Source organism: Etheostoma spectabile, chromosome 17 (assembly GCF_008692095.1).
Source record: "Etheostoma spectabile isolate EspeVRDwgs_2016 chromosome 17, UIUC_Espe_1.0, whole genome shotgun sequence".
NCBI classification, from domain to species: Eukaryota; Metazoa; Chordata; class Actinopteri; order Perciformes; family Percidae; genus Etheostoma; species Etheostoma spectabile.
The window spans coordinates 5,711,795-5,720,854 of NC_045749.1; positions in this window are offsets into that span (position 1 = coordinate 5,711,795).

Genomic DNA, 9,060 nt, shown 5'->3' on the forward strand with positions numbered 1-9,060 from the left:
GTGTGTGTGTGTGTGTGTGTGTGTGTGTGTGTGCATGTCCATGCACACACAGTATTTTAGCTTGTTTTTGTCTTGTATCAAAGCGTCCCTATATGTGAGCTGCACTGCAGTGTCAGGCGCAGTGTTGCGGCTCATTGGCTCAGGGTTGCATCAGCCTCAGTGAAGCAGGTATGCAGCTCTGCAGCAGACTGATGTTATAAAACTAGAGTCATGGAGGCAAATCAAGCCAGCCGCTCCAGAGTCAACCTCACAAATCCAAGCTAAAGAGGGGACAAACCACAAGTGAACCAAAGTGAAGGAAATAAAACCAACTTAAACAACCCACAGCAAAGTGTGGAAATACAAGAGAACACACAGACAAACACAACCAATTTAACTCAAACTAGTCCAAACTAATATAACCATGTGGCTTCATGAGACTAATCACAACAGCACCAAGCAAATGTGGTCAGGACAAAGCATGGAAATCAAACCAAACCAAATCACATAGCACTCATTGCCATAGAGCCCAAACAGGATCCAATTTAAAACAGCCAAATTGCCCAACCTGGGCAATCTGCTGTAATCACGGTAAGATAGGCTAACCATAAAACATATACAGACCAGTGGATTGAATTAATCCACACAAACCAAATCAATCAAGGAATAGTTTGATACTTAGGGGAAATAGCGTATGCTTTTTTGCTTTCTTGCCAAGGGTGATGAGAAGATTGATACCACTTTAAAGTCTGTGCAGTAAATATGAAACTGCAGCCAGCTGCCAGTTTCCTTATCTGAGCACAATGACAGGAAACAGGGGAAATCATTCTGGCTCCATCCCAAGGTGACCAAATCTGCCTTCCAACACCTCTAAAGATTACCAATCACATTGGTATATGTTGTTCATTTAATATGCTTAACTTAACTAACTGGCTTTTGCCTGTAGTTTTGTATTTGATGTAGAGTGGTATCACACTTCTCATGCACTCCATTCATTTCATTACTTTTCTTATCATCATCACAATCCACGTATTTAATCTGTGGGTAAAGAAAATCTCTAACAATTGCAATTTTTCCAACTGTATGAGTTATGTTCGCTCAAACTAAATGGACTGTTCTTATATAGTGGTTGACAACTACTCAAAGCATTTTACAGAAACCATTCGTACACTGTGGCTGGTGCCACCTACTCATCAGATAAACACTCACACATATTCACACTCTGAGGTGCAGCATTAGGTTCAGTGTCTTGCCCAAGGACACTTCAATATGGGACTGCTTGGCCAGGGATCAAACCACCAACCTTCCAATTGGCAGGCTACAACTCTACCAATGAGCCACAGCCGCCCAAACAACAGCATTAGGACATTTTATAAAAGTAACTAACCATGACTTGTTTTTAAAGCGTTACGTATAAATCGACTTGAAGTTGAGAGTCAAAAGTCAAACACAAAATTGGATTAAAGTTGAAAAATCATTATTCATTTGGTTTAAACAAACAAGGGATGAGAAGTTAAAAAGTGACTAAGAGCCGAGAAAATGGTCAATTTACAATTCAATTCAATTTTATTTATAGTATCAATTCATAACAAAAGTTATTTCGAGACACTTTACAGATAGAGGAGGTATAGACCACACTCCAGAATTTACAAGGACCCAACAGTTCTAGTTTCCTCCAGAGCAAGCAACAGTGCGACAGTGGCGAGGAAAAACTTCCTTTTAGGCAGAAACCTCGGTCAGACCCAGGCTCTTGGTAGGCGGTGTCTGACGGGCCGGTTGGGGTCAGAATGAAGAGTAGAAATAACAAAAATAGAAAAAAATAGTAGTTTGTAGCAGTTCTTTGTAATAGTTCATGGCATAGCAGGGCACTGTGGGCATTACAAGGCACAGCAGGATGTCAGAATGACCTATTATATTATATTATATTACCTATAGTTAAACTGTGTTTCATTGTCACTATTAACCCAAATAGAAACAATAACCTGCATGTTGTAATTAAAATGCTGCCCATTGTGTCTGCATACTTACAATTTACTGTAAAAGGCAACAAACCGAGTTATTGGAAATGATAAATTGTGTTTGACTGATGCACTTCCTGTACTGGCTTGCATGCTTTTCTTCCTGTTTACAGCTCCAACATCCAACGAACCCTTGCTCCTCTAATAGGAAATGGTACACACAGGCCCAAAGCCTGCAGCCCGCAGAGTTTCAGTAAGTTACTTAGAGATTACTGTCATGACATTTCTGTTTTACTGTGAAACCTGTGATTGAAGTGTGGATGTTTGCACAGTATCTCACTTTAGTGTGGGTTGAAATAGCCAACAACAAGTGCCCTAGTATGATTTGTATGTATGCTATTTTGCTTAATAACTACTGTCAGCAGCATTGTCATGTAACAGCCTTTACAATATGATTTTGTTCATATTAAAGCTCCTTTATAGGATGAGAAGCTTGTATAATCCGGAAGATCTTGAAATCCTCAACAACTGGATAAAAAAGACCATACATGTAAAACTGAAGACAACACGCTGTTTTCTTTCTTTCTTTCTTTCTCGTCTTATAAACTTACCTACATTTTTGACTATTCGATGAATGTGCTGACATTGTGTTCAAACTCTTCCTCTAAAGATTCCCCTCCTCCCTTCCCTTCTTTATGACACCATATGAGGAAACCATACGTGAATGCTAAAACAGTTGCACAGGAACTTTTGTCTTCAACAGAAAACATGGGGAATTTTCACGGTAGTTTTTAAATTTTTATTTTACTTTACAAACACAGGATCAAAATCACAGACAGCCGCTGCAATGGTTGCAAATCACTATTGACGTCCCTGGGTTACATTTGTCTGTGCCAACAGGGTGTTAGCTGTAGTGGAGCTGACATTACAAACATAATAGAGACTATAGAAGTGTTTTCTGCTCAGGCTTTATTGGACTTGGACTACTGATGTTATTGTTATATTTAGCATGTACATGCTGTGTGTTGGTTCAGTGCATTGGCTTATCTTCCCTTTCTTACTACACATCCTGTGCCTCTTTTTTCACCGTAAATGTGACATATGAGTGTGACAAATGTCATGCAAGTCTGTGAAAGCAAAAGTTCTTGCAAACAATTTAGGAAGATCATCAGTTCACGTTAGACAACAACTGTTGCTTATGAATGCTTTAAGTTTGTAATTTCTTACAAAAGATTAAGACAAATTGATTTACTTCTAAGTTTTGATGTCACTCGAAGACTGTAGAAATTTTGGAATAGTTTTGACTTTGTCTGAGGAAGTTTGGCACTCAGCCTGTGCTGTTGCCTTTGTGCACTCTGGGTTAATGACAGGTTTGTCTCACACAACATATAATCGCTGGCAGTTTGCAGAGCAAACGCGTCATTCAGTGACTCAGAGTGAAATTTTGTGTTCATCCTTCTCCCCCAGACAAAATAAGCTGTTATTTTTCTGTTATTCTTTCAGCATGGTGGCCCAATGGTTAGCACTGTGGCCTCATGCCATTGAAGTTTCTGGTTTCAAATCCAGGTCGTTACGGGCCGTTCTGTGTGGAGTTTGTATGTTCTCCCTATGTTTGCGTGGGTTTTCTCCAGGTGATCCAGTTTCCCCCACCATAAAAAAAAAACATAGTAACTAGGTTATCCAGTCAGTGGCCTTGATCAAGGCACTGGCTCAGATCTGGAGTTGGTCCCTGGGCACTGTAAATGGCTGCCCACTGCTCCTTTAAGGGATAGATTTCGTAACATGTATGTGAATTTAACAATAAAGTACCTTTACCTTTATTCCCCGTTGGTGTGAGAAAAGTTAAATTACTCTTATTCAACACTTCCCAGGAGCTTGATCTATGACGCATACTAGATTAGGATGAAGATGTGTGATGTTTTCCAGAGAAATAAAGTTTGCTCAAAAATACTTACTTGGAGAGAATCTCAAGACTGAGTGCTGTACAACATCAGATCTCTGACTGTCTGGCTGCAGCAGCTCTTCATACACTGGAGGCAGGCCACACTTAGCCTGTATGCATGTGTATTTTGGTGGTTTGTGGGCTTTTATAATCTAAAATTAAAACCTACAGTTGGTGGGTATTTTAGGGGCAGATTCTACTATTTCCAGACTCATTTTAAAGCGACCACTACTAAAGTGGCCAACTAAAATAAATAAATTAAGAATTGTTTTGCCAATCCCAGAATTGTATTTCGTGTGGAAAAAGGTTGAACACAGCATTTATACTTTCACTTTGTTAAATAAAATGTACAGAACTAAAATATAAGTACATAAAAGTTCAGTAAATAAAATGTGAAAAAGGTTACATTGGGTGGACATAGACCTTAGTACTTATCAAGTCCTGACTATACGGCCCTGATAATATAATGCACGCAAAGGGATGAAATTGAAAATAAGGGTTTGAAAATGTGTTTAATAGTGAAAGATTCACCCCATGTTGATAGCTTTGGCAAAACAGAGTTTTAATGGCTTCTGGTTATTTAACCACAGAATTGAACTAAATGTTGCAAAATGATGCCATAAATCATGGCACACCGTGAGGAGGACACATGTTGTTTAACAAGAGAGACACTGCACACTGTTGAAAATGTTTTTAATTGAATGCACCCCTGCTGAATGGAGCCGTTTAAATGCTGCTCTGCTTGGACATGAGTCAGTGATTTTTTTTTAATCAAAGGGAGTCAAACTAGATCAAGTCCAGATGTGATGCATTTACTATTTTATGTTTATCTGAAACTGATTTTTAATATAAAATAACTTTAATTGTATCACAAAATAAAATGTTAACTGTCTATGGTGATGTAAAATACTGTTAAAGTGCCCATATTATGGAAAAAATAATATTATATTATTATAATATATATATTATATTATAATATATTATAATATTTGGGGTGTTATTTTGTGTCTCTGGTGCAGTCACATGCATAAAAACTTGGAAATAAAAAATGATCTATGCTGTTTTGAGGGAGATACGGTTTCTGAATGTCCTCTGCCTTCAGTCTCCAGCTGAGTTGTTCAAAATCTGCACTGCTTTCTACGTCACTAGTTGAGATGAAGTGGCTAACCGTAGCATGCTAGCTCAGTCTCAATGGCAAAACACTGCTACAACACTCTAGTTCACCATAATCTACAAAAGAACTACTTCCATGTCCCTGCTCTGCAGGTATTCAACTTCAACTTCAACTTCAACTTCAACTTTATTTATTTGTCATTTTATATGTACAGATTGCATACCGAACGAAATTGCGTTCTAAAGCTTATAAATATGCAATGATTTCCAGGTGCAATGGAATACATTTCCGATTATTTACAAATAGTTATACAGAAGTGCAGCAGTGATCAAAGTGTAAAACAGTGCAGGGGATGAACAGTGTGCAAATTGAAGAGTAAAAAAGAGTAAAAAGAGAGGAACTGAATGGCTAAAAGTTCAGCAGCATTTAATACCCGATGGCGTGCAATAGGTGCAGAGTTCAGTTTATGGATCAGAAGTTCAACAGTCTGATGGCAGTGGGGAAAAAGCTGTTGCAGAACCTGGTGGACCTGCAGCGGATGCTGCGGAACCTCTTTCCAGAGGGCAGCAGGGTAAGCAGTCCATGGTGGGGGTGTGTGGGGTCTTTGATTATATTTCGGGCTCGGGACACACAGCGCTGTGATGAAGTGTCCTTAATGGAGGGAAGAGGAGCCCCAATGATCCCTTCTGCTGTTCTCACCACCCTCCTCACGTTCTTCCAGTCAGAGGCTCTGCAGCCGCCACACCACACAGAGAGACAGCTGGTCAGAATGCTCTCTATGGTGCTTCTGTAGAAGGTCGTGAGGATGGGAGAGGGCAGGTGGGCTCTCCTCATCCTCCGTAGAAAGTACAGACGCTTCTGTGCCCTCTTCACCAGTGATGAAGTGTTTTCAGACCAGGTGAGATTGTCTGTAATGTGCACCCCAAGGAATTTGGTGCTGCTGACCACCTCCACAGCTGAGCTGTTGATGAGCAGTGGAGCGTGGTGAGGCCGGTTCTTCCTGAAGTCGACGACGATCTCTTTCGTCTTCTCCACGTTCAGGATCAGGCTGTTGTCTCTGCACCAGCAAACCAGCTGCTCCACCTCCTCTCTGTAGTCCTGGTCGTTGTCATCCCTGATCAGGCCCACCACCGTTGTGTCGTCCGCAAACTTCACGATGTGATTAGTGGAGAACCTGGGGACGCAGTCGTGAGTCATCATAGTGAACAGCAGGGGGCTCAGGACGCAGCCCTGAGGGGAGCCCGTGCTGAGGGTGATGACGTCAGAGATGTTCTGTCCGACCCGGACCGACTGAGGTCTGTTGGTGAGGAAGTCCAACAGCCAGTTGCAAAGGGGTGTGTTGAAGCCCAGATGTTCCAGTTTTCCCACCAGGTGCTGTGGGATGATGGTATTGAACGCTGAACTAAAGTCCAGGAACAGCATCCGCACGTGGGTGTTCTTTTCCTCCAGGTGTGCAAGGCTCAGGTGAAGAGCGGAGGAGATGGCATCCTCAGTGGAGCGGTTTCGCCGGTAGGCAAACTGAAACGGGTCGAATGTTGTGGGGAGACTGGAGACGATGTGGTTTCTCACCAGCCTTTCAAAACACTTCATAATGATGGGAGTCAGTGCAACAGGCCGGTAATCATTGAAACAGGTGACTTGGGGTTTCTTTGGCACCGGAATGATGGAGGCAGACTTGAAACATGCTGGCACTGTGGCTTGGTCCAGCGAGGTGTTAAAAATGTCTGTGAGCACACCAGCCAGCTGACCTGCACATTCCTTTAACACCCGCCCAGGTATGTTGTCGGGACCTGGTGCCTTCCGCGGGTTGACTCTTCTCAGAGTCTTCCACACGTCGGCTGTGTCAAGGCAGAGTACCTCCTCTTCCTGATGTGGAACAGCCTTCACTGCTGGAGTGCTGTTTAGTGCCTCGAACCTCCCAAAGAAGTTATTTAGTCCATTTAGGAAGTCAGCGTCAACTTCACCCACCGGGGGGGAAGGCGTGTTGTAGTCCGTGATCGCCTGTATGCCTTTCCACATGCTCCTGGTGTTGCTGGCGTCGTGGAACAGATGCTGGATTTTCTGGTTATGGTTCCGCTTCGCTAACCTGATGGCGCGGTTCAGGGTGGCTCTCGCTGTCCTCAGTGCCTCCTTGTCTCCACTCTTGAAGGCTGAGTTACGTGCTTTAAGCGCTTGGCGGTCCTCCCCAGTCATCCAGGGCCGTTGGTTGGCTCGGGTGGTGATGGTCTTTGTTGTGCTGACGTCCTCGATGCAGTGGTTGATGTAGGCTGAAACAGTCATGGCGTACTCATCAATGTTGATCTTGTTATCATATGTTGCTGCAGATTTGAACATGTCCCAATCAGAGCACTCAAAACAGTCCTGGAGTGCCTCCATGGCCCCCTCCTTCCGCCCTCACCTGCTTCACTGTAGGTTTGCTATCAGTAGGGCCTGTATGCAGGGATAAGCATCACAGAAAGGTGGTCTGAGGAGCCGAGGTGGGGGCGGGGGGCTGCTTTGAATGCGTCTTTTATGTTTGTATAAACTAAGTCCAGAGTGTTCTCTCCCCGAGTAGCAAAATCCACATGTTGGTAGAAATGAGGGAGAACAGTTTTCATATTTGCCTGATTGAAATCCCCAGCAATGATGAAAACACCCTCTGTGTGTGCAGATTGCAACTCAGAGACAGTCCGATAGAGAACACTCATAGCCTCCTTTGTATCAGCACTGGGGGGCACATAAACCGCTGTGATGGTAACAACAGTGAACTCTCTGGGCAGGTAAAAGGGTCTGCAGCTAACAGTCAGAAGCTCTATGTCCGGAGAGCAAAAACTTGCGACTGTTCTAGCATTTTTACACCAGTTGCTGTTGATGTAAACACAGAGTCCGCCTCCTCGGCTCTTACCGCTGAGTTCTTTGTTTCTGTCGGCGCGGAAAATAGCTAGCCCCTCCAGGCTAACGGCGTTGTCCGGGATCGATGATGTGAGCCATGTCTCTGTCAGGATGAGAGCGCAGCAGTCTCTAAATTCCCTCTTTGCTGACAGCTCGAGTTGCAGATGGTCTATTTTGTTGTCCAGTGAGCGAACGTTGGAGAGCAGGATGGATTGAAGCGATGGTCTGTAGGGGTTAGCCTTTAGCTTGGCTGCTAAACCTCCGCGACAGCCGCGTTTCTTCTGCCGGCCGCACCGCTTCCGCTTGTCTCTCCTTCGGCGTGAGCTGCTCGGCGAGTCCGCGGCATCGCAGGCCTCCGGGGCTTGTTCCCGGAGCACTCCGACGCCGTCAAGTGCCCCTCGTTTAAAAGAAGTCTCCCAGCTAATCCTGCCTTGGACTGACCAAAGCTAGATAAAGAGTTATCTAGCTGATGTGATCTCACCTAGCTTCTGTGCATGTGCAACTCCCAACAAAGATAGTATAGAAGTAAGATGTCTCACTCTGTAGCTAAGACAGAAACCAAAACACACAGGGTGAAAAGATCTGCAGCAATGTGCGGTACAACAAACATATTGTGTTTTTTGAAAATGAAACCATGTAAATGTATTCTGGTACAACCTCAAAATACAATTATGAACCTAAAAATGAGGATAATATGGGCGCTTTAAGGAAAGTGTGAAGATCCTGTAACAGGACAGCTGTATTGGATGTAAATGAAAAACAATAGAATGCATTGACAGCCTCACACTACATGTAAAGCTCTGGTTCAGCTTTAACACACATTAGGGTTTTCCATAACAAGACTCCCTTCTCTCCTGCCATGTACCTCATCACGCATCACCCCCATGTAATATTTCATCAGCCATTTGACTCACTGTAAAACTGCAGACAAACAAATCTAATCTCCATGAAAGACCTTTTAAACCCCACTTAGGTTGAATCAGGTGTTGTTGCAGAAACTACCACAGGTTTCAGAATCAAAAGGCTTCACATCTTCCAAAACAAAGGTATCAAAGCTGCTCCATCTCCTTGGGCAACTCAACAGCCTCACACTCCCAAAATGGATTTTTCTTGCTGAACTCCGGGGGAAAATGATGTGAGAGGCACCTGACTAAAGAGAAAAGTTGAAAGGCTCGTGCAACATCCTTGATACGACT